The following is a 24,609-nucleotide window of genomic DNA, read 5'->3' on the forward strand; positions in this document are numbered from 1 at the left end:
TGTACTTTCTAGAAATGGAAAAATAATTTTTTTTGCTTCTGTTTGCTTTAGCTCAGCATTTTTTAGTGAGGTTCATCCACATTTTTGCATATTCAGATAGACTGTTCATTCTCATTGCTGTACCATATCCCATTATTTGATTATGCCACAATTTACTCTTTCTACCCAATACCAAGGGCATTTGAGTAGTTCTTAGTACAGAGCTATTACAAAGAACTGCTGTCATGAAAATTCTTTCAGGTGCCCTTGATGAATATGTGTACAAAGTTCTGTTGGGTTCATGTTTAAGACTGGAATTGCTGAGTCTTCAGGTATGTACATGCTAAGTTTTAGTAAATTCTATAACTGTCAAATTTAAATTTTGCCTCTCATCATTTGAAACTCACCTAACTATAAAATTTTGCATCTGTTTACATCTGGACATCTGTCTTATATCACCAAGTAATTGTCTTCTCTGTTCATCTGGATCACTGGGGAGCAGCTCACGACTTGAACTTTTCTGTGTCTCCTTGGTGCTGGGTACTTGGGGCAGGTACACAGTATCTGTTATATAAATACTTTCTTATCCAAATGTACAAAGAAATGCATAGGCTTGGTTCTGCTTCCAAGAAAGAGTCACTGACTCAGACACACATGGGAGAGACACAAAACATCTTAATAGAAAGAATAACCAAGCCAAGATTGGTTTAAAAAACTTGAGCAGAGACCATGGTTCATAAATCTCTGCATCCGTCACAGTGCTTGATACTGTCTCACACAGAATAGGTGCTCAACTGTCTATCTGCCAAATGAATGAAATCAAGGTAGGAATGATGGTGAATTGCATTTATCACCTATAGCTCAAAGGCAAGTTCATTCCAAGACGGGAAAACGAGATGAATATAGAACTGCGTAAAAGTTGGAGGAAAACATGCATTAATCCAGCTTGTAGAAAACATTTCATATAAGGAAAGAAACTTAAGTGTTTTATTAATTTTCTGGCCACTCCCTCCAGAGACAGAGAAATCTTGGATCTCTTGCCCTGATCCTAAACAACGTAAAACTGAAGAGCAGACATGTTTGAGGGGCTGGAGGTTAAACTATTCCTCAATAACTGGATGCAGTGGGACAAGCAAGATTTGAATAGTTTCAATAACACCAAAGACAAGTGTCTCTCTCTAAGAGACCCCGACCTCGAAGACTCAAGGTGAGCCCTGGGGTGGTGGCTGATGGAGGGTCTGACCGCTGGCACAGGCTCTGGTTACTAGGAATTAAGGTTCAGCTTCTCTGTCTATGCAGCGACAATGTAAAGACAGGCTTAAGTCATAAGAAACTAAGATGGGATGGTGAGGTTTTTCTTGAAGGGTTTGCAGAGCAAAGGAGAGCTTTGAAAAGGGATCTGAACTTGACAGTGTCTTGAATCCCTCGACAGACCCTCAGGCCCCAGCAGGCGGAGAGCAAGTTACACAGACGTGCATTTCTGCTGAGGGCAGCACAAAGGAAGTGTCTTTCATTCACCTCAAAACCAGATAGAATGAAAAATGGACCTCTGTGAGGTATGCTCATGGCATGTTTTGACATCTCACAGGAAATCACATTTCTGCCAAGGAAAAGCCAAGAGTTTTTGGTTGGGACCCAAAGGACTCTTTCAAACTTCTCATTAGCAAGCCAGAGAGTAATGTGAGGGTTCTCACCCACTCTGTAAACCACAGCGTCTCCCTTTCCTTAAAATCAGAAAACCCCAGGAATATTTTCTAAATGGAGAAAGAACTCACAGAGGACTATCACAGCTGTCCTGAAGCCAGGATGAGAGGAGTGACCCCTTCTCAGGGCCACTGTTGGCAGGTGTGCCCAGCCCAGTCCCACTTGGGCTTGAGAGAGAAAGGAAAGGGGATGAGGGTGGGGATGTGGAGGGGGAGGGGTGATGGAGAGAAAGGAAGACTAGGAAAGAGCTAGGAAGGTCAGAGGCAGAGAAGAAAATGAATGTTTACTGAGCTCCTACTCTGTGCCAGGCTTTTACATAAACTATCTCATTTGATCCCCAAAGCAACTCTACAAAGTAGGTACTATTATTCCTATTTATTATTATTAACTGCCTTTATTATTATAATTATTTTTACCTATTAATACTCCTTAATTCTCTTTTTGTTAACTTTTTACTTTATATTGGAGTATAGTTGATTAGCAATGTTATGTTAGTTTCGGGTATACAGCAAAGTGAATCAGTTATACATATGCATGTATCGATTCTTTTCCAAATTCTTTTCCCAATTAGGTTGTTACATAATATTGAGCAGAGTTCCCTGTGCTAAACAGTAGGTCCTCGTTGCTTATCCATTTTAAATATAGCAGTGTGTACATGTAAATCCCAAATTCCCTAACTATCCTCCCCCTGAGGGATATTATTCCTATTTTTACGGGCAAGGAAATTAAGGCTTGCCTAAAATCACACAGCTAGTCCCCTTCCCCTTGGGCCAATGGGCTACAGAGGGCTTTGCTCTGGCCCTCCTCTCGCCGCGTTGCTCTCCAAGAGGTCAAGAGTCCCAGGGGCAGAGGATGTACTTCCCCAGAGCCTGTGTGCCTCCGCACCCCAGATGATGCTCCAGGTACCTGGAACCCAGGAATTCCCTGCCAGAGGGTCCTAAGCCTTCTTTCAAGGCCCACAGAGGTCTCTTCCCTGGATCCATACTCCTGAAGGGGTGCTGGGATATTGATGTGTGTACTCCCAGGCCTCAAGGGTGACAGAGGGGGTGCTGTTGGCAGGGGTGTGTGAGCTAGTTTGCACGCATGCACGTGAGGCCTCTGGTGATGCAGGACAGAGCTGGGGGTGGGGAGAGAGTGGGAAGAGAAGGAAGGGGCAGGCATGGACAGGGGAGGAGGCTGGAGACTGGGTCTTCTCATAGTATCAGAGCAGAAGTCCAAGGAGTCTGGGAATTCTAAATCAAAGCTAGCCTTCTAGGTAGTTATGAAGGTATGTTTGTCAAGGTGTAGGACAGAACTTGCATTTAACAGTTTGTTAAATATATATATATATATATATATATATATATATATATATATATATTTTTAACTCTTCAATATTGAGCCATACAGCAGGGCGGCCTTCATTTCTGCTCTCGCCTGGCTCCTGCGAGTGTTGGTGGGCTGCCTATAGTGGATAAAGAGGTACAGCTGGTGGGAACCGAGCGCTTCTCTGTCCAATGCCAAGGATGAATGCTTTTAATTGCCCCACGAAACCCGACACCACAGAGAAGTCAAGGACAGGAACAGAGCTGTTAAGTAATTTATGGAAATTTTCTTATTTTATAGAAATTATAATTTCTGACAGTTTCCCATCGCAGGTCCTGAACTGTTCTGAACATGCTGCCCTTGGAAAGCCACCCCCTCCTCTGGGCTCAGTTCCCTCCGCGGGGAAATGATGGGCCTGGATGACCTCTAAGGGGTCATTCAACTTGAAGACACTAGGCGTCTGAAGAGTAATAAAACCTGTTTTCTAACTGTACTGGGGGATCTCAGCAATAACAGAAAATAATACTGTAAAGACTGCAATGGTGAAGACAATAAAATGAACGAATCACCTTGGACACCTGAAGGGCCTGGCTTTGGCCATCAATGTCTTGAAAGGGCAGGGGCCGGGGCAGCAGTAGGGAAACAGGGTGGGAAACTGAACACCTCCGAGCAATGGGAAACCAAAGGCACAGGGAAGCGTCTGGGGTGGCCAGTGGGGCCGGGACCTGGTAGCCTGTCGTGGTCCCGCCTGCTCCGTGTCTCTTGGAGGAGAGGGGGCAGGGGGCAGACCCTGGACAGGAGGTGAGTGCATTTGGGCCCCTGGGCAGCCAGAGCCTCAGCCCAGGCTGAGGGAAGGGAGGTGGCCAGGGCCCAGGTAGGGTGGGACCACAACGGGCTCACCGGGGGACTCCCAGGTATGGGTCCTGGGAGCAGTGTTCCTGCCTCTCGACCTCCATCACCCTGTTCTCTCTCTCTCTCCATGGAGAATCCTGCCTCACTCTTCCTTCAGTCCAGATGGCTGTTTCCTATCAGTTAGCCTGAAGAGGCCGCTTGCTGAGATCCTCTAGGGGCGGGGCTGTCTCCCTAGGGAGACGCATTGGTCTCTTGCCCCCTACTCTGAGCCACGGATCATCAACCTGCCCTCCCACAGACCCAGCGCTGAGGTTGGTGGTGGTTCTCCACGCGCCTGGGTGCTGCTCCTCAGGTGCACTGGGGAGGGGATAACTTGGGAACTACAGGGCGGAAGGAGCTTGGGTTCTCAAGCCAGAGCATCTGGGGTTGATTTCCTGCTTCCTTACCTACTGGCTATGTGCTCTTGCGCAAGATTCTGAATCGTTCTGAACCTCAGTTTTTGTTGTCCATAAAGTGGAGATGATAATTTCCTGTCCTCTAGGGTTGTGATGAAGACAGGATAAGAAAATATATTCAAAGTGTCTAGTCTAGGGCCTAGTCCAAATGGAGATTCTTTAAATATTATTGCCTATCTCAAGCACAAACTGTAAAGGAAGGAAACCTTCCATCTCGAGTCCAGTCCTCCGCTCCTGAGAGGTTCCTTTGTAATTTCTTTGAACCGTGCAATTTAGCACCGAATTATACATGCATTTATTTCAGAACTTAATATTAAAGTCAATAACACCTTTAAAAAGTAAGTAACAACACGTGTACGGATTTCCTCTCTCCATACTCTCTCAACTCACTTATACTGTGGGCCTTCCCCAGAGCAATGAGATAAAAAGCGAGGGCGCTGGAATCTAGCGCTCTCTGCGGCCTCTAGATTAGGCTCTTGGTCTCCCAGAGGGTTCTTAGATCTCACCATCCATTTTCTTCCACTGAGCTTAAGCATCGAAGCATTATTTGTGGAGAAAGCCAGACAAATACACGGTGGAGGAGACAGGAAATCAGGATTTGTAGGTTGGGGAGAAACACTTCTGGCTCAAGTCAGCAGGACCTGGCCTTCTTTCAGGCAGCACCCACACTTCTGCTGCAAACTCTGCTAAGTCAGACCCTGCAAAACCCAGAGGACATGCGGGCAAAAGCCTTGGTTACAGCAGATACAGAGGCAGACTTGGGAAGGATCTGCTGTGTAGAGGTGCTGTTTGGCACGCTGTGGACCTCCAAAGTAAGACATACTGTACAGCCTGTGCGCTCAGTGGCCCAGTCCTGGGTAAGGTTGGGGTATGGGGGGCAGGGGCAGGGCAGGATAACAGGTGATAGGACAAACGAGATGAAACTGAGGCCGCTGGAACGGCTGTGGAGGTCATCCACTGCACAACCCCGGTTCCAGCCCCTAGACTGCCGAACCTGGGGATGGTGCGTGCCAAGGCTGGGCCATGCAGCAGCCCTCGGATAACTGCTGTGACTGAAATACACATAAAGGGATGGAGAAACATGAGTGAGAGGGCCATGGTGTCTGGCTCTGTGTGGGTGTGTAAAATGCAGAGAGAAGTATCAGTACTGATTCCATCAATACCTCCTCTAGACCTTCCTTCTGCGTCTCACTCTTCTTTTTTCTTTGCAAAAATTCCCACTTTTTGACAGTGCATCATAACGACTAAAATGATTCTTGGCCCCATAATTCTTTGACATGCACAAGACTTGGCAGACTCACAGGAAAATGAGGTCATTTTACAAAACCTTGTAATGTTTGGAACCTGTGCTTTCCATGGTGGGCAGCGAGGCCGGGGGGAGGGGCAGTAACCCGGACACAATCTTGTCAGTTGGAAGTGTCCAAGCCAGGAACCTCCCCTCCCTCGGGGAGGTGTGACGGACGGAGGCCTTTTACACCTGGGAACGGGTTTCACGCCATTGAGAGGAAGGCTTCGCGTCTCCCAGCTGGGAGAACGGCTGGGCCGGCCTGCTCTTCCCAGCTGCTTTGCACGTAAAATCTGAGCGAGCTTATTTTAGAAAGATATTTAACGCCGAATGCCGAATGCATGGCTCACACATACCTGGGAGCGGTGGCAGCCGGTCCATCACAGGAGGGAGAGCAATCAAAGTGTCCCGTAACGTTAGCCGCCCGGGGAGGGGCGAGGGCGCGGGGGGGGGAGGTGGGGGGGGGCCGGGAATAAGCTGAGAGCGCGCCATGCTCATCCCACCCTCCAGAGTCACCAGTTCACATTCTCACAGCACAGCGGATTAGCAGCTGCAGGTTTCCTCCCCACCTACATGTCCCCTGAGGTCTGCGAGCCACCTTCTGCTAGGAAGGCCTTTGAGAGTCAGGGTTTGTCAGCACTGCAGAATACGCTGTGCTTATACCACAAACTGCTTCTTGATTAAAAAAAAAGAAGAAGAAATGACACGTCCCTGGGGTCTAATCCTTCTCTGTGTGAAGCCTGTCTTTCTGGTGCTGTCTTTCAAAGTAGCTCCCATATGTTTCTAGAGGTGAGCTGGGGGTGCAGGTGTGGTGCGTGCCGTGAAGACGCAAAAAGGAGGCCTCTTTTCGGTCTGTTCAAAGCTTTCCTGTTTGGGGGGTACAGAGGTCTGCCTGCCCAAGTGCAAATGGAGAGAGGAGAGTGGGGGCCAAGTGTGAGGGCTGGAGGGACTGACGACGCCAGGGTCTCGCTCTGGTTCCACCTCTTAACTGTTAGAAGCTCTGAGGTCCTCAGCCAAATCATCTAACTTGTCTGCTGTAGCTTTATTTTTTTGTCTGTTAACGTGGGGGATTGATATCTGCCTATCCCTTGAGGTCAAGGTATATAAGAGAAAGTACCCAACGGCACTGTGCAAACTAAAAGTGTGATAAGATTATCGTTATTTTGCTGCATAGTCAATATTGGACTATTCTTTCTTATGAGCCCTAATACTAATCAACAAGAGACACGTGAAAAGCCCAATCAATTCAACCAACTAATGTATATTAAGAAACTACCATGCGCTGGAAATTGTATTAGCCACTGAGAGTGGAAAGATGAATATTACATGATTTCTATTTTCATATTTACTGAATTTTAAGTCCTCTGTATGCACTTGTGGGCTGTATATTTATGAGTTAACGAACTAATGGACATTTCACTTCCATCTGCCTTGGGAATCCAGACGATACATAACCCCCCCCCCCCACACACACTCTCGTCCTCACTCCTTTCCAGAACTGTGACCCTATGGTTTCTGCTCCTCTGCTTGGTACAGAGGCCACCTCAGATCACACAGTTGCCATGACACACAGCCTTGCAGTAAAAGAGGGTTCAGTGCTGTCACCATGTGAAGCCCTCCGGGCCTCCCAGGGTCATTGGTGTGGGTCAGCGGGAGAAAGAGAACTCAGCTGCGATCAGTCAGTCCTGGATTTGAGTCCGGGCCCTGCTCCTTATTAGTTTAGTTAATTGCGTTCCCCTCAGCAAGACTGAGGCTGGGATTCTCTGCCTATGAGGCACACCCCCTTCAGCGCGCTCTCAGAGAATGACCAGAGGAGCTCCCAGTTCAGAACCCTTCTCCAACACTTGGACAGCTTCTTAACCTCACTTAGAACTAGAGGAGGTCATTCATTCACCCCACAAATATTCACTGGGCACCTCTATGTACCAGGCACTGCTCTCCCTATGGCAGACAGCAAGAACAAACCAGCAAGGGGCCTGCTCTCCTGGAGCTCATCCTCCAGCCTCTTCATCACACGGTTCTTCCCAAGAACACCAGGGGCCTTAAAATCTCAAACAAGCATATGGACTTGGCCCCGTTCTTCTGACCTAGAATAGTTGCTTGGGCTGCATTTTACCAACACTGCCTTATCTTAATTGCTCTCTGACATCTGGGAAAGAATTAAGTCATGATTTAGATCTTAATCTGTGCCCAAGGTTTGCTTTCCAAATGCAATGGTTACTTTCAAGTTGCCCCAAAAAGAGTGTCCGTGAGGGTCCTACAGACAGAAGGGTCTCATCCACAGCCGCCAGCACGTGGGAATTAAGAAGCGCATGGCCCATGGGTTCTTTTGGAGCCACATGGGGAGGGGCCTGGTCAGACGCTTCACCTGGAGCCAAGTGGTAGACCCTGAGATGGGGCCCAGGCGCTACAGCAAAGAGCTGGGTTTCCCTTAGATCTTGCTGTGTTCCAAAGTCCCCCTCTCAACATCTCAGTGGCCTCATGTCCCAATGAGACTGTCACTGGCTCCACTGGCTGTGGGATTTTTAGGAGGACCAGATAAAGTAATGAAAGGGTTCCTTGAATAAACACACATGTGACATTTAACAATAACAAAAATGATACCATTTCAGGACCATCTCACCGCCTGTATGTTGATATCACATTACCCTCTTTAGCCTCACTTTTCCTTAAAACATTAGATTTTCCTTAGTAGAGAAAAAGGGACCTACACAGCAGTGTCTCTGGACCGAATGTAGCCCTGCATTTGCATCGATGAAAACAAGGAGAGCGGAGGGAGACAAAGGAAGCGTGTGTGGAGGGGCAGAGGGCAGACATGCAGGTTCGTTCCGTGTTATAGACAAATCATCAGGCTTCCTCGTGCAGGAATAAGGCGAGGCCAGTCAGGCCAGAAGTTGGTCTAGCCCTGCTGGGATGCGATGGGGTATTTGCATCCAGCCAGACAGGCCTGGAGGACAGACGACAGTACCCTTCATCATCCAAGGTAGTCACGGGACTGGCTCTCCTGAGACACACAGGGCCTGACCTCCTGTTGGAGCACGAAGGTCCACAGGGCCAGCCTGGGGTGAGCTAGTGGTGGTGGGGCTCTACCTCCCTCCAGGGCTCCTGGTGTCGAAAGAGAGGCCTGAGCCTCTAACATTTAACAAAGACAGTTCAGCCAAGGCCTTCCATGCTGGAGGCTGGGTCAGCTTCCCATGCTGAGCGCACGCCTGGAGCATCCTGCCTCACTCGCTTTCTACCTCTTCTGTTAGGGGCCCACGGGGTGAGGATCTGTGGTCTGAGGGTGCCAGAGGTAGAGAGAGCCTGCTGAGAGGCAACTAGCCACGAAAAGCAGCAAGTGTGCCATGGGTGGGTAGAAATCGAAAAGAAGGGGGCTAACGTTGAGTGATACTGTATCACGTACCTTATACGAGGGGCAGAAGAGGGTAAGGACTCTGCCTCCTGAGACTACCTGAGTTCAAATGCTGACTCTGCTACTCACTTGCTGTGGGGCATTGAGCAAATTACTTTACCTCTCTGGGCCTGGTTTCCTCCCCTGAAACGTGAGGAGAAGCAGTTGGGGACTTTTGTTGTGGGCATCAGAAGCACCCTCTTGTTCACTTAAACAAAGGGGGACTGAGGGGCTGGCTGTAGGTAGCTCACAGAGGAGGGGAACTGCTGTAGAAAGGGGGGCTCAGAAACATCAGGCCCCAGAGTTACTCCAGGGATCCCGGAAGCAGACCCAAACCCAGGTTGCATCCGCTGTGGGGATGAATCAGGCCCCTGAAGAATCCCAATCCTGTGCGACAGAGCCTGACCGGCCTTGCAGGGTCACATGGCCACCCTTTGGCTAAGAGAGGATGCGAGACAGCCCCGCCAACCTGCATAGAGTAGGACAGAGATTGTTCTCAGAACAGAGCTGGGCGCAGTACCAGAAGAAAGCGTGAATGGCTGCCAGGCCAAAAATATCAGAGAAATCCAACACAGTGGCCAATGACTCCCACCAATAGGGTTGTTGTGAGGAACAAAGGAGATCAAACAGTAAAGCGCTTAGCACAGTGCCTTGCTTGTTCTAAGAGGCCAACAAGGTTTAGCTGCCCTATTACTTACCTTAATCCTCAACAACTGTGAAGTATTGCCCCCGTTGTCCAGATGGGAAACTGCGACTCCAACCGGTAAAGAGTTACCCGAGGTTGCTGCGGTGCCGAGCAAGATTCTGACCCCAGCACTCCCTGCAGAGGCAGCTGCACAAACTGCAAAGCCTTGTGCGAGATGAAAATGAGGGACACCCTGTTCAAAAAGCAGGGGGAAAAAATACCATTAAAGGAACCAAAACATAAAGCTTTTTCTTTCCTTCCTGTGTCTCTCTCTAGAGTCTTGCTGTTTTTATTTGCTACTTAATGTCATTAAAAATTTTAATCATTAGCATTAATTTTACTGGTCTTTAAATTGTGCAATATCAGTTTTCAATACACATAAGAGCATTTAACTTGTATGTGGAATCACCAGATCATCCTCAGCACAGGTGGTCGGCTAATCCACAGAAGTAACGTGAGTAAGAAAGGATATATAGAGTTGACTTCCTGTCCGTGTTTCTCAGAACATCATTGCCTTATTTCTGCATTGGAAGCAAGCTCTGATTTGATTGGAGAGTGTGGCCTCTTGGGGTTTTCAGTGTCACAGGCATAACACGCTTATCTCGTGCTCAGGTTGGGTCTCGCTGGATTCCCGTGCATCGTGGATCCCCTGGAATTCTGTGTTCACGGGGCACCACGAATGCCTTGTGCACGTGAAGCAGCTCGGAGACGCTGACACGCGTATTGCTGGGGTCTCCTGCATTTACTCATCTCTGCTTACGTGCATTCCCTGTCCTTTGGACTTCACTCGCAAAATACGAATTGAAAAATAAAATTACTAAGGATTTCAGGACAGTGACAGCAGAGTATTAAACCAAGGGTGAGGTCCTTCTGAACTGGCCCTGCTTGCCTCTGACCTCAGAGCCCTGGCTTTTAGAACACATGCACCCCTGACCCCAGGAGTCAAAAGCCTGTTTCTCCCCTGGGATTGCTTTTGCTGTATGAGAGAAACCCTGAGTTTTGCCAGTAGGGCTCCAAGAGCTGAAGGCACCCTGGGCTCAGGGGAAACCAAGCAGGTGGAGAAAAGTGTGCCCGGGAACCTCTCTGAACAGAGCGTGGGACCACAGGACTGGTGAACTCCCGCATGGGCTATGATGTCCATACCAAGCGGAGCACACTCAGGGACACACACAGGTCTGCAACTGGAACCCGCATTCTCTGAGTGCAAAGCTCAGATATATCTGCCCAGCTTCACCCAGCGAGAGGCTGAGGGGTGGAAAGCATAGCAATCCCACAGGTAGTGGTGTCATGAGCCTCTGGGCTGCAGGTGGCTCCCAGGTGAGCTCTCCAGGGAATATGAAACCCTCAGAATTGGTCTTGGGCCCAGAGCAGAGCCGGGTGCCCTGCCCGCTGGCCCCTCCTCCCCAGGAGCACCACTCCAGCTCTGTGGGCTGAGCTGCCGCCTCTCTTAGAGCATCAGGGCCACGCTGGCTCTGTCAGCTCAGAGAGGCTCAGCTGGGATGCCTCCCCAGGATCTGTAGGCCAGTTCTGGAAACTTCTCCCACACCCCACCTCTTTGGGATTTCCAGTGGGGAGCGGAGAATCTCCCCATCCCCACAAAGCTCCATCCCACCTCGGTGCTTCCTGGGGATTTTACTGGCAAGCCAGCCACTGGAGTGACCAGCAGGCCCCTTGGTGGGGATGGGAGGCTGCAGCAGGAGAGCAAAGAGCTGTTTCTCCTCTGACCTTAAAGGAAAGACAGCAAAGGGGACTGGGATTTATTTCCTGTTCCTAAGAAGCCAATAAAGACATTGATATTGTGCCTCAGTTTCTTACCTGCAAGACTGAGGAAATTTTCAGAGGAGGGAAAGGGAGGAATAAAATGTGGAGGCTGAGCTGTAACGGCTGTAATGCCCCTTGACAACCCCGGCTCTGCCACCCACAATCTCTACAATTTGTGTTAGCCCTGCACCAGCCCCCATGCCTGCCTCTGTAAGCGGGGGGCCGTGCCCGCAGCCTCTGTGAGGATTATGGTGACACGGGGCTGTTACGTGCCCAGGCAAGCCCTATAGTGGAGGTACTGCCTTGTCGCTGTTGTCCTAGGGGGTTTTCAGAAGCTCGCGAAAAGCAGATTTGCCTCCTTTTAAGCAGACGGAACTGATAGAGACAATAACCTTTGTCTCCACCAGTTTCAGTATTTATACCTGAAAGAAAGAGCCTTTTTATCAGAGAACAGGAAATAAGGTTTGACCTACAAATACTTCATTTTACCAACTGCCTCAGGGAAACTTCTTGGTCAACTCCCTCCCTTAAAAGCTTGTGGGAGCTCTGAGAGCTTCTCTCTCCATCCCTGGAGAGCCTTTGCCTGGCAGGAATAAGCCCTTTCCAGGCCTGCAGTAAATCACTGTTGGTCAAGGGGCTCAGCGGGAGGTGAGTTGCAGCCCTGCGGGTGGGCTGAGGAGGCATCTGCTGCCTCGGCTTTTTAGGACTGGGGGCACCTCATAAACACCCTCTGCCCACACAGAAATATCATATACCTGGCAAGTAAAGCCACGCTCCCTTGCTCCTTTCCTTTGTTCTAAAATGTGTGCTTTCATCAGTGTCTTATAGTTTTCTGCATACAGGTCTTTTGTCTCCTTAGGTAGGTTTAGTCCTAGGTATTTTATTCTTTTTGTTGCAGTGGTAAATGGGAGTGTTTCCTTAATTTCTCTTCCTGATTTTTCATCATTAGTGTATAGGAATGCAAGAGATTTCTGTGCATTAATTTTGTATCCTGCTACTTTACCAAATTCATTGATTAGCTCTAGTAGTGTTCTGGTAGCATCTTTAGGAATCTCTGCGTATGGTATCCTGTCATCTGCAAACAGTGACAGCTTTACTTCTTCTTTTCCGATTTGGATTCCTTTTATTTCTTTTTCTTCTCTGACTGCTGTGGCTAAAACTTCCACAACTATGTTGAACAATAGTGGTGAGAGTGGGCATCCTTGTCTTGTTCCTGATTTTAGAGGAAATGCTTTCAGATTTTCCACCATTGAGAACGATGTTGGCTGTGGGTTTGTCGTATATGGCCTTTATTATGTTAAGGTAAGTTCCCTCTATGCCTACTTTCTGGAGAGGTTTTATCATAAATGGGTGTTGAATTAGATATACCATGTTCTTGGACTGGAAGAATCAACATTGTGAAAATGACTCTACTACCCAAAGCAATCTACAGATTCAATGCAATCCCTATCAAACTACCAATGGCATTTTTCACAGAACTAGAACAAAAAATTTCACAATTTGTATGGAAACACAAAAGACCCTGAAGAGCCAAAGCAATATTGAGAAAAAGAACGGAGCTGGAGGAATCAGGCTGCCTGACTTCAGACTAAACTACAAAGCTACAGTAATCAAGACAGTATAGTACTGGCACAAAAACAGAAATATAGATCAATGGAACAGGATAGTCCAGAGATAAACCCACACACATATGATCACCTTATCTTTGATAAAGGAGGCAAGAATATACAATGGAGAAAAGACAGTCTCTTCAATAAGTGGTGCTGGGAAAACTGGACAGCTACATGTAAAAGAATGAAATTAGAACACTTGCTAACACCATACACAAAAAGAAAGTCAAAATGGATTAAAGACCTAAATGTAAGGCCAGACACTATAAAACTCTTAGAGGAAAACATAGGCAGAACACTCTACGACATAAATCACAGGAAGATCCTTTTTGACCCACCTCCTAGAGAAATGGAAATAAAAACAAAAATAAACAAATGGGACATAATGAAACTTAAAAGCTTTTGCATAGCAAAGGACACCATAAACAAGATGAAAAGACAACCCTCAGAAAGGGAGAAAATATCTGCAAACGAAGCAACTGAAAAAGGATTAATCTCCAAAATATACAAGCAGCTCAAGCAACTCAATATCAAAAAAACAACCAACCCAATCCAAAACTGGGCAGAAGATCTAAATAGACATTTCCCCAGAGAAGATATACAGATTGCCAACAAACACATGAAAGGATGCTCAACATCACTATCATTAGAGAAATGCAGATCAAACTACAATGAGGTATCACCTCACATCAGTCAGAATGGCCATCATCAAAAAATCTACAAACAGGGCTTCCCTGGTGGTGCAGTGGTTGAGAGTCTGCCTGCCAATGCAGGGGACATGGGTTCGAACCCTGGTCTGGGAAGATCCCACGTGCCACGGAGCAACTAAGCCCATGCGCCACAGCTACTGAGCCTGAGTGCCTGGAGCCTGTGCTCCGCAACAAGAGAAGGCCACGACAGTGAGAGGCCCGCGCACTGCGATGAAGAGTGGCCCCCGCTCACCGCAACTAGAGAAAGCCTTCTCACAGAAACGAAGACCCAACACAGCCAAAAATAAATTAAAAAAAAAAAAATCTACAAACAATAACTGCTGGAGAGGGTGTGGAGAAAACGGAACCCTCTTGCACTGTTGGTGGGAATGTAAATTGATACAGCCACTATGGAGAACAGTATGGAAGTTCCTTAAAAAACTAAAAATAGAACTACCATATGACCCAGCAATCCCACTACTGGGCATGTACCCTGAGAAAACCATAATTCAAAATGAGTCATGTACCACAATGTTCATTGCAGCACTATTTACAATAGCCAGGACATGGAAGCAACCTAAGTGTCCATGGACAGACAAATGGATAAAGAAGGTGTGGCACATATATACAATGGAATATTATTCAGCCATAAAAAGAAACAAAATTCAGTTATTTGTAGTGAGGTGGATGGACCTAGAGACTGTCATACAGAGTGAAATAAGTCAGAAAGGGAAAAACAAATACCGTATGTTAACACATATATATGGAATCTAAAAAAAAAAATGGTTATGAAGAACCTAGGGGCAGGACAGGAATAAAGACTCAGATGTAGAGAATGAACTTCAGGACACAGGGAGGAGGAAGCGGGGGTAAGCTGGGACGAAGTGAGAGTAGCATGGACATATATACACTACCAAATGTAAAACAGATAGCTAGTGGGAATTAGCCGCATGGCACAGGGAGATCAGCTCATGCTTTGTGACCACCTAGAGGGGTGGGACAGAGAGGGTGGGAGGGAGACGCAAGAGGGAGGGGTATGGGGATATATGTATATGTATAGCTGATTCACTTTGTTATAAAGCAGAAACTAACACACCATTGTAAAGCAATTATACTTCAATAAAGATGTTAAAAAAATAAATACATTAAATAAAATGTGTGCTTGGGGCCCAGAATATCTCCATTGGCCGGGCCTGTCTGACCAGTGTTCCTGGGGCAGGTCTGTGCCCTCCAACTGCTGCAGGAGCAGAATAGTATTTTGAGAGCTCCAATGTGGAACCATCTGCAGTGAAATCGCCTCTCTGTGTTGGGTCAGAAAGTAGACGAAGAAAAAACCCACTGTCAGGAGCACACGTCTGCATTTCTCGCTCAGAGCCTGGAAGCTGTACGGAGCTGGTGGGCTGCAGGGCTGGACCAGGTGTGGGGCATTGTCTGGCTAATGAAGTATTTAAGGGCTGCGTGCAGACCCTGCCCCCTGGGGCCCAGCAGCCCACAAGGCACTCTCATTAAGCTGACCCTGGAGGAGGGGGAATTGGTGGCTGCATTTTGGGCACAGGTGCAGCCAGAAAATCCCCTTTCCTTACAGGTGCTGGCCATTCCAGGTCAGTAAGGTCAGCTTATTACCCCTAAAAGAGAGGTCAGGGGAGGAGGTGCAGGCCGCGCCTGCCTCCCGGCCCCTCCTTACTCCACCCACAGCACACATGTCTTTTGGTAGGCTCTGGGGTGGGGAGCAAGCACTAGCATCAGAGAGCTGGCATCAGCAATGTGTCAAAAGAAGCAACCACAGCAGAGTAACAGGGTGTCTGGTTAACATTCCAACTCTTCCAGGAAGTCTTCCTTGACTTCTCCAGAGCAGATGGATTACTCCTTCTTGGAAACTCACACAGTATGGACAACCTGCACCATAAGTGTACCCCTGGTTAGGAACAAAGTCTGCCTGGCCCCAAATACCAGCTCTATGATTGACTAGATGGGTGACTTTGGGCAAGTTACTTCTTCTCTCTATTTCCTTCCTTTGCTTTCAGTCTGAGAAAAGTGAAGATGCCCACTGTGTAAAGTATTGTGGCAAGTACACTATTCAAGATACACAAAGTGCTTAGAACAAACCCTGGTGCAGAACAAGCCCTAGACAAGAGGCTGCTATTATAATCATATAACTTTTTTTGTGGTAAAGTATGCATAATATAAAATTTACCATTTTAGCCATTTTTAAGTGCTCAGTTCAGTGGCATTCAGTACGTTCATGTTGTTGTGCAACCATTGCCACTGTCCACCTCCAGAATCTTTTCACCATCTCAAACTGAAACTCAGTTTCATTAAACAATAATTCTTCGCTCCATCCTCTCCTCAGCTCCTGGTAACCTCTATTCTCCTTTCTGTCTCCAATCATAACTTTTGATATAAATATCTTATTTTCTTTATTCAACAAATAGTTATTAAACACATACTTTGCACCTGGAACTGAAGTAGAATCTGGGAACACGGATCAACACAGTCTATGCCCTTGTAGAGCTTTAACTCTAGTAGATTGACGTTGGTAATGAGCAAAAAATTGCACAAGACAATCTCAGACAGAGATGCATGCTATTGTTGAAAAAAAATATCCAGAACTTGGAAATAGGCAAAAGAGAGTACAGTACATCCTTTCAAAGACATACATGGGCTTTGTTTAACAATACTGCCCAAGATTATTTAATGCTCCAGAGGACACACCTATGTTTGACTTACCTATTTACCATTTGATCAGAACACAGACACTGGGAGTTACACATTAACTTGTAGATTTCCAGCCAGTAGAAAAGATTATCCCAAAGATTATGGTCTTACTGTCCTGTAGGACAGTAACCATGTTTGTATCTAACCTAGAAACCTTATAGTATAAGAGAGCTTGTAAATGAACCCACATTTATATGTGCAATTAATCTATGACAAAGGAGGCAAGAATATACAATACAATCAGGAAAAGACAGCTTTTTCAATAAGTGGTGCTGGGAAAACTGGACAACTACAAGTAAAAGAATCAAACTGGACTACCTTCTCACTCTATATACAAAAATAAATTTAAAATGGATTAAAGACTTAAAAGGTAAGACCTGAAACCATAAAACTTCTAGAAGAAAACGTAGGCAGTATACTCTTTGACATTGGTCTTAGCAATATGTTTTTGGATCTGTCTCCTCAGGTAAGGGAAACAAAAGCAAAAATAAACAAATGGGACTACATCAAAAGCTTTTGCAACAGCAAAGGAAACTATCAACAAAATGTAAAGGCTGCCTACCGAATGAGAGAAATTTGCCAACAGTATATTAGATAAGGGGCCAGTACACGAAATATACAAAGAACTCCTACAACTCAATATCAAAAAAACCCCAAACAACCAAATTAAAAATTGGGCAGAGGATCGGAATGGACATTTTCCCAAAGAAGACATATAGATGGCCAACAGGCACATGAAAAGATGCTCAACATCACTAATCATCAGGCAAATGTAAATCAAAAGCACAATAAGATATCAAGTCACACCTGTCAGAATGGCTGTTATCAAAACACAACAAATAACAAGTGTTGGTAGGGATGTGGAGAAAAGGGAACCTTTGTGCACTGCTGGTGGGAATGTAAATTTGTGCAGCCACTATGGAAAGAGTATGGAAATTCCTCATAAAATTAAAAATAGAACTACCATATGATCTGGAAATTCCATGCCTGGGTATTTATCTGAAGAAAATGAAAACACTAATTAGGAGAGATATATGCACCCCTATGTTCACTACAGCATTATTTACAATATCCAAGATGTGGAAGCAACCTAAATGTCCATCAACAGATCAATGGATAAAGAAAATTGGTGTATATATGTATGTGTGTGTGTGTGTGTATACACACACACAATGGAATATTACTCAGCCACAAGAAAGAATGAAATCTTGCCATTTGCAACAATGTGGATGGACCCAGAGAATATTATCCTAAGTGAAATAAGTCAGACAGAGAAAGACAAATATGGTATGATTTCACTTACATGTGGAATCTAAAAAACAGAACAAATGAACAAACATAACAAAACAGAAGGTCAGAGATACAAAGAACAAATAGGTAGTTGCCAGAGGGGAAGGGGGTAGGGGGAGGAGAGAAATAGGTGAGGGAGATTAAGAGGTACAAACTTCCAGTTGCTAAATAAATGAGTCACAGGTATGAAGTGTACAGTGGGGGGAATATAGTCAATAATTATGAATATCTTTTATGGTAACAGATAGTAACTAGACTTATCGTAGTGATCATTTTGAAATGTATAGAAACACAGAATCACTATGCTGTATAACAGGAACTAACATAGTGTTGTAGGTCAATTATACTTCAAAAACAAACAAACTCATAGAAAAAGAGATCAGATCTGTGGTTTCCAAAGGTGGGGGTGGGGGGGTAGGGAACTGAATGGAGGTAACCAAAAGGTGTGTGGACAAAAAACTGCTGCCTGCCATCGCAGTAAAAGATGAGTGTTGCCCCCCATCAAACCATCAGCCACTGTGGCTAGCCCCGAGGGGAATTCAGGGTGGAGAAAAAGAGGCTACTGGCCTTAGAGAGTTAAGGTGCATATCAAGGAATAATTCCAATAAGCCCAGACTCTTGCATCTTCCCATACACAGAGAAGCACTAAAATCACTAACTTGAGATGTCTGTTTTTGTGACTAGCAGTAATCTTGCGATGTTCGACTACATGTTTTTTTCCCTGGCAAAAACTGTTATACGTCCTGTCTCCTCCCTTATCTCTTCGGGACAGTTCCTCAGAGCTTTCTGAGAGGCTGTATCCCAGGCTATATAGGGCCAGGGGTCAAGCTTTCTACCTCACTGGATTCCTCTCTCTGCCTATGTTTAGTTCAGGGAGGCTAAGTGATACTGGTTCATCTAGCCTGGTTACCCCAAACTACTCCAAGCCTGAAGCCCACTGTTTCTTCCACCAGACCTTTGTCTCAGCCCTGGTTGTGAGACTTTGGGGATGGGGAAGGGGATGCCCTTGAGAAAGGCATGGAGAGGGAGGGGCCAGCACTGGGCTGGCTGGTAGGAACCCAAAAGGGGAGTGGCCAGTGCATCCCAGGAAGTTCTCCCAAGGCCCAGAAGTTGGCCGCGGCCATCAGCGTGTTGGACTCAGAGGACTTGGTGATAGTCCTGCTGTAGGACCTCTCTGGTAAAATGCGAGCGATCCTTTCAGCTCTAAAACCCTCCAGGATTCCCTGAACATCCCCCAACACTGCCCTTCAAATCCCCCCTCTTGCACAGAAGTGAGTCCTCGCGACAGCGCTACTGAACAGCGCCCTCTAGTGGAACCTTGTGTTCCAGCCGTAACCCCTCTGGGGGCAGGGATGACGGGGGCCGCCTACGATAGGGGGCTTTTCCGTAGAGACCCAGACCACACTAGTCCTCGGAGCTCCTACTGTGTGCCAGGCACGATCAGCAGCTGTTAGGTACTGGCAGCAGTGCAAGAGCCCGGGCCACGCCTGTCTTGTTCACCACTGGGCCTCAGCACATCGTATTGCCAGCACATACTAAATATTCCTTACATGCTTTTTAAATGAATGAATGAAGAAACAAATAAGATGCAGTGGCTGGACCTTAATGAAACCAGTGTGGGGACTGGTCTGTGTTACTTCAGAGTGCTTGCATGAGCAGAAGTTAATTTGTGTCTTTTTAATTAAGCTCAAGCTAACAGGCAGCTGAGTACAGTGTTAAGCACAAGAATTCAGGAGTCAGACTGCCTGGGTTCAACTCCTGGCCACTTAACTCTATGATCTCGGATAAATTACTTATCCCTCTTCTGTTAAGACAGGGATACCTTATTGCATTGCCATGAGGTTAAAATAATTAAAATTTGTAAAGTACTTAAGAGAGTACCTTGCACATACTTTGCATTCTGTTAGTATTTAAAACAAAACAAAACAAAAACAAGGGAAACTTGCTAAACAAATGGAGTGATGCCCAACAGTGAAGTGGCTAAGTGATGATGTACTGAGCTGCCCATAACCAGAGGCATGGGAGGATGCATTAGCTCTTTAAGATAATCAATAACGACTATTATCTATTGAGCACTTAATGTCATCCAGCACTATGCTAAGTACTTTGCACTTATTATCCTATTTTGTTTTTACGATAACTCTGTGAGGCAGGTATTACGGTCACCTCATCATTTAACACAGGAAACAGAGGTTTTGTGACAAGTTGAGATTCCTCAGTGTGGAGCTGTTGATTCTGAGGTGAGTCATGCTCAGAATTCAGGGAACACCTGGACGCCCAAGGTAATGTGGGGCATGGGAACCATGAGGAAAAGGCAGGTGAGCAGTCTGTGGGCTGGAGGGAAGAGACTCCAGGACTGGCCAAAGCCCAGGGCTTGGTGATAAGAAGCCCTTTGTGTTGGGGCCCAAAGGCAGAGGAAGGGTGGTGGTGATGGGGAGGCTAAGGCAGCCTTCGTAGCAATCTATCAATCAGCCAACCAACCCACCAAGCCAGAGACACTCTTTATTTGGCAATGAAGGGAAGGGAGGGGTTGGCAGGTGGCTCCAAAGGCCCCGGGTGCAAGACAGCGTCTCAGCCTGTGCAGGAAGCTCTCCAAAGCAGGACAGTGTCCCTGCAGAGAAAGAGCTGGAAAATCCTGGAGGAGGGAACAGCCGGTAGATGGGATGAAACACACCAGTGGTGGGGTGGGCTCGGTTCCTTGGCAAAGAGGAGACAAGCCTTTCACAGCAGTGGCAGGATGGAGGACATGAAGGGAGAGACACATCTAGAGGCGAAGAGGAAAGTTTTGCTTTTATGATGGAAAAAAAGGGGGGTTTCAGCTTTGTCTTTATAATAGAAAAGCTGAGATCATTAAGTCAAGGGCATGAGGGACTGAGTTTGGAGGCTTGAGAAAGGCAGGGTTGGTAATAAGCCTGAGTGGGGTGTCCTAGGAGAGCAAGAGAGGCAAAGAAATCTTGAGTCCCAGGAGGCTGAGCTGGGGAAGGAGGGAAATCAGGGATGCTCAGCAAGACAGTCATTAATATGTAGGGGAGGTGACTGCTAGCCCAATCTCACTGCTACTCAGGCCCCTCATTTTCCCATGAGAACCCCAAGACTGGGGGCTATAGGAGCTGTCTTATCCACCTAAGAGTAATTCTTTCTCCTTGTCCAGCCATGAGAGCCAATACCCAAGAGCGTGTGGAGCCCTCCCAATGGCCCCAAAGGGCTCCTTGGGCTTCAACATTTGGAATGCTCTCTACCCATCTCAGATATCCCATTCCTCCTCCACACTGACTCTCAGGAAGACATCGATGGCCAAACAGGGGCATGGCTGCAACCTCCAGACTGCTTTCTTGGATCGATGGGACACCTTGCTTCTAAAGCATTCCCCAGTTATCTCACAGGCCTCTAAGTGGGCATCAGATGAACACTGTGACTTCACTTTCCAGGTGGGAGAGTGGACTCTATCAGGTTCTGCATCATTTGCTAGTGGCATCAGGCTGTCAGCAGTTGTCTTGATATTAAGGCAAGAAGTGTCTGGTGCTGTGGTCTGTACCTCCCTCCACCCCTTACCCTGCAGGACCACTCCCATCATTATCCTCACTGTGGGGTTCCGGGTGGGCAGGGATGGCAAACATTTGAAACACACGTCTCATCGTGCCCTAATCTGGCACTAGGGGCAGACATCAATAATCTATCGTGTCGTGTTCTCAACACGGTGCTTCAGGCAGCAGCACAAAACAAGTGCAGCTGGAACTCCAGGTGAATCCTTTTTGTCATCCTGTTTGCAGGATGGGTAGCTCCAGCACCCTTCCTTCTATGTCTGTGAAGCGGGCTGGCCACAGGTCAAGCTGTGAAGGCGTGAGGTGTGGCTTTGCCTCTCAGCCCCTCTTCTGCCGCCCCATCGCCAGAGCTGGGTTTTCTCCCGAAGGGCACTTGTGCTCCCACCCACTCTCCTCAGGGTCCTGAGGAGCTAAGCAGGTAATGGGGTCACTGATTGGCCATGATGGGAGGATCAATGGGTTCCAATCACAGCCACATCCCCTCCACTGCCTTCATCTCTCTGAGGCTCTTCTATAAAGGAGACAAATTATGCCCACCTGTGGACCCTCGGCCCCAAGACTGAGGATCAGAATGGAAGTGAGCCCCTGTATGTGTAAGATTTCTAAATTGAAACGATCTTTACCAACCTAAGAAAACTTACTTTTAATCCCCAGCACCAACCCTCCCACACATCTTAACAGGGGGCTATGGGGGCACAACTTTCTGGTCTGAAAGGAGTAATCTGATAGTGGGATTTTTAACTGGCATAGATATTTGGGGACAAGTTGTACCTTGTGGCACCCTCAGATCCCACCTCATGCTGCCGCAGAACTCACACGTGTATGTATGGTGCTCAACAGGTGATAAATAAATAGTTGATAAAGGGCCTGGCACTTTCGCTTTAAGAGCACTCTGTTGCTATTTTAGTGGCATCTGCATGGCTATACCAGTGAGGCTTTGTCACCTTCCTACCTGGTAGACATGCAAACTCCTTGCTTTCCCCCCCCTTTCTAATCAAGGGCTAATGATGGAGGGTAGCTTGCTGGGCAGGGGACCATGGTGGATAGAAGGTCTGTCCAGGCTGAAAACACCTAAGTCTGGGATCATTTCGCCCATCTCTGCCACCAGGGCAGGGATAGCAGAGCCAAGCCAAGTCAAGGGGAGGGTTATTTTTAATCCCAAAGATGCAGCGTTTGAGAACAAACAGCCCCATCCCTGGAGCATCTGCCAAATGAGTGTGGGCCCGGAGGTGTCAGGCCGCGGCTGCTTCCCGGCTCACCAGGCCCCTCCAGAAACCAGAGCTGGGCAGCAGTGTGTATTTTTAAACAAGCTGACTTGCTGTGGCCTTTGAGGGCCACCAGGTCCTGTGAGGACAGAGTGGGAGCCACACGCACCGTTACCTTTAAATCCAGTCGGGCCCTAACCCAAGATGGTGCCTAGCGTCCCCCGCCACCCATGTTCACATTGCCTGGAGCTCCCAACCTCTCCACCTGCTGCCTTGTTCCCATCCCAGCCCCAAAGTGCTGAAGGCCACTTGAGAGTACCATTTTCCCTTCTTTTATATTTTCCTCTTCCCTTCCTTTACTCTCTGTAACACAAATAACTCATACTCATTGTAGAAAAATTAGAAAATTGAGATGAACGAAAAGAAAAGAAAAATCCCTATCATCCCCCTGACCCTATCCCACTGTGGGTGAGGACCAGCATTTGTTAATACTTGGTGGATATTTTCCCTGACTTTTTTCTATGAATAGTTTTTACACATAAGGTATTTATATTTTCAAAACGTGAATCTCACCCAAGGCCTGGCACTGGGGAAACCAGGATGGCTCCTCATTCAGGAAGAATGCTGACATTCTCTCCCACTGAGGTCCACAGGCTCTGTGGCCGGGATTGTTAGGATGTCACAGGGAAATGTTTAGCCCCGTGCCTGTTCCATACGAGAGGCTCTCCTCTCCATACTCATCTTTCCCAGCAGGAATCATTTTGCCCGTGTCAGGCTTTGTTTGTGTGCTTAAGAAGGCAGGCTCTGGGCTTCCCTGGTGGCGCAGTGGTTGAGAATCTGCCTGCCTATGCAGGGGACACGGGTTCGAGCCCTGGTCTGGGAGGATCCCACATGCCGCGTAGCAACTAGGCCCGTGAGCCACAACTACTGAGCCTGCGCGTCTGGAGCCTGTGCTCCGCAACGAGAGGCCGCGATAGTGAGAGGCCCGCACACCGTGATGAAGAGTGGCCCCCGCTTGCCACAACTAGAGAAAGCCCTCGCACAGAAACGAAGACCCAACACAGCCAAAAATAAATAAATTAATTAATAAACTCATACCCCCAACATCTTAAAAAAAAAAAAAAGGCGGCAGGCTCTGGAGTCAGGAAGCTTGAGTCTAAATCCTTGCTCTGCCTCTAAATAACTGTGTGAAGTTGGGCAAGTGGCTTAACTTCTTTGTGTCAGATTTCCTCATTTGTAAAACAGGGATGAAGAGAGGATACACATTACAGGTCTGGTGTGAGAATTCAGTGAGCTAATACTGAAGGTAGAGCGACCAGAAGAGAGGCTGGCACATAGTAACTGCTCAATAAACATTAGTTCTTATTCTACTATAATGGTTGTTTTTTCAACTCTGAGGGAGTACCTCCTATGTTTCAGGCACTAGCCAAGCTTCCTGTATGATGTTGGGCAAGTTAATTCACTGACGTCTTTCTTACTTCATTCAGATAGGGGCTCAAGGCAGTTGGGGAATGAGATGGGAAGTAATTTGGGGTGCTTGGCTACCAGGAGGTTTAACACATTTGCATTATGGGGTCACTGGAGCTCATTAACATATTGGAAAAATGTTAAAAGCCATGTTGCTTTCATTGGAGCTCTCACATATCCACCACTCCAGTTGTTGAAGGCTGATCATGAGTACATGGGGGTTCACCATGGTATTTGTGCCACTTTTATGTCTGTTTGAAAACTTCCATAATAAAAAGTTAATATGTATGTATATGTATACATATATGTATGTATGTGTATAATATACACATCCTGAAAAATCTACATCACTCTACTTTCATACTTTTTCTGTATTGCTTTAATATATGTTTTAAAAATGTTTAAGGATCTTTTTTGTTAATCAAGACCATTAAAACCATTAAAAATGCTTCCCCCCTGAGACGCACTGGTGTTGACAGAAGCCACGGCTGGTCCATAACAGGGTCTTGACTCTGGGCTGGTCGTACTCCATTGCACTGATGACGTGCAGAATTCCCAGCTGACAGGTGATGGCGACAAAGGGCAGACACGCTCTGGCACCTGGTGCCAGGCTGCCCCCTTTCCTTTACCTTCCCTCCCAGTACTGGCTTCCAGCCCTTATTTTGGGTCACACT

The 24,609-nt window shown here is 47.0% G+C and overlaps 1 long non-coding RNA gene across 1 annotated transcript in view; it reads right to left on the reverse strand.

Moving 5' to 3' along the window:
- Nucleotides 1-24,609, reverse strand: part of LOC307181990 — a 112,782-nt gene that overhangs the window by 86,889 nt on the left and 1,284 nt on the right. Inside the window, exon 3 of the long non-coding RNA XR_013827092.1 lies at nucleotides 9,670-9,849. This is a non-coding gene — a long non-coding RNA (uncharacterized lncRNA). The remainder of the gene's footprint in view (nucleotides 1-9,669; nucleotides 9,850-24,609) is intronic.

Source organism: Stenella coeruleoalba (genome assembly GCF_951394435.1).
Source record: "Stenella coeruleoalba genome assembly, chromosome: 2".
Lineage (NCBI taxonomy): Eukaryota > Metazoa > Chordata > Mammalia > Artiodactyla > Delphinidae > Stenella > Stenella coeruleoalba.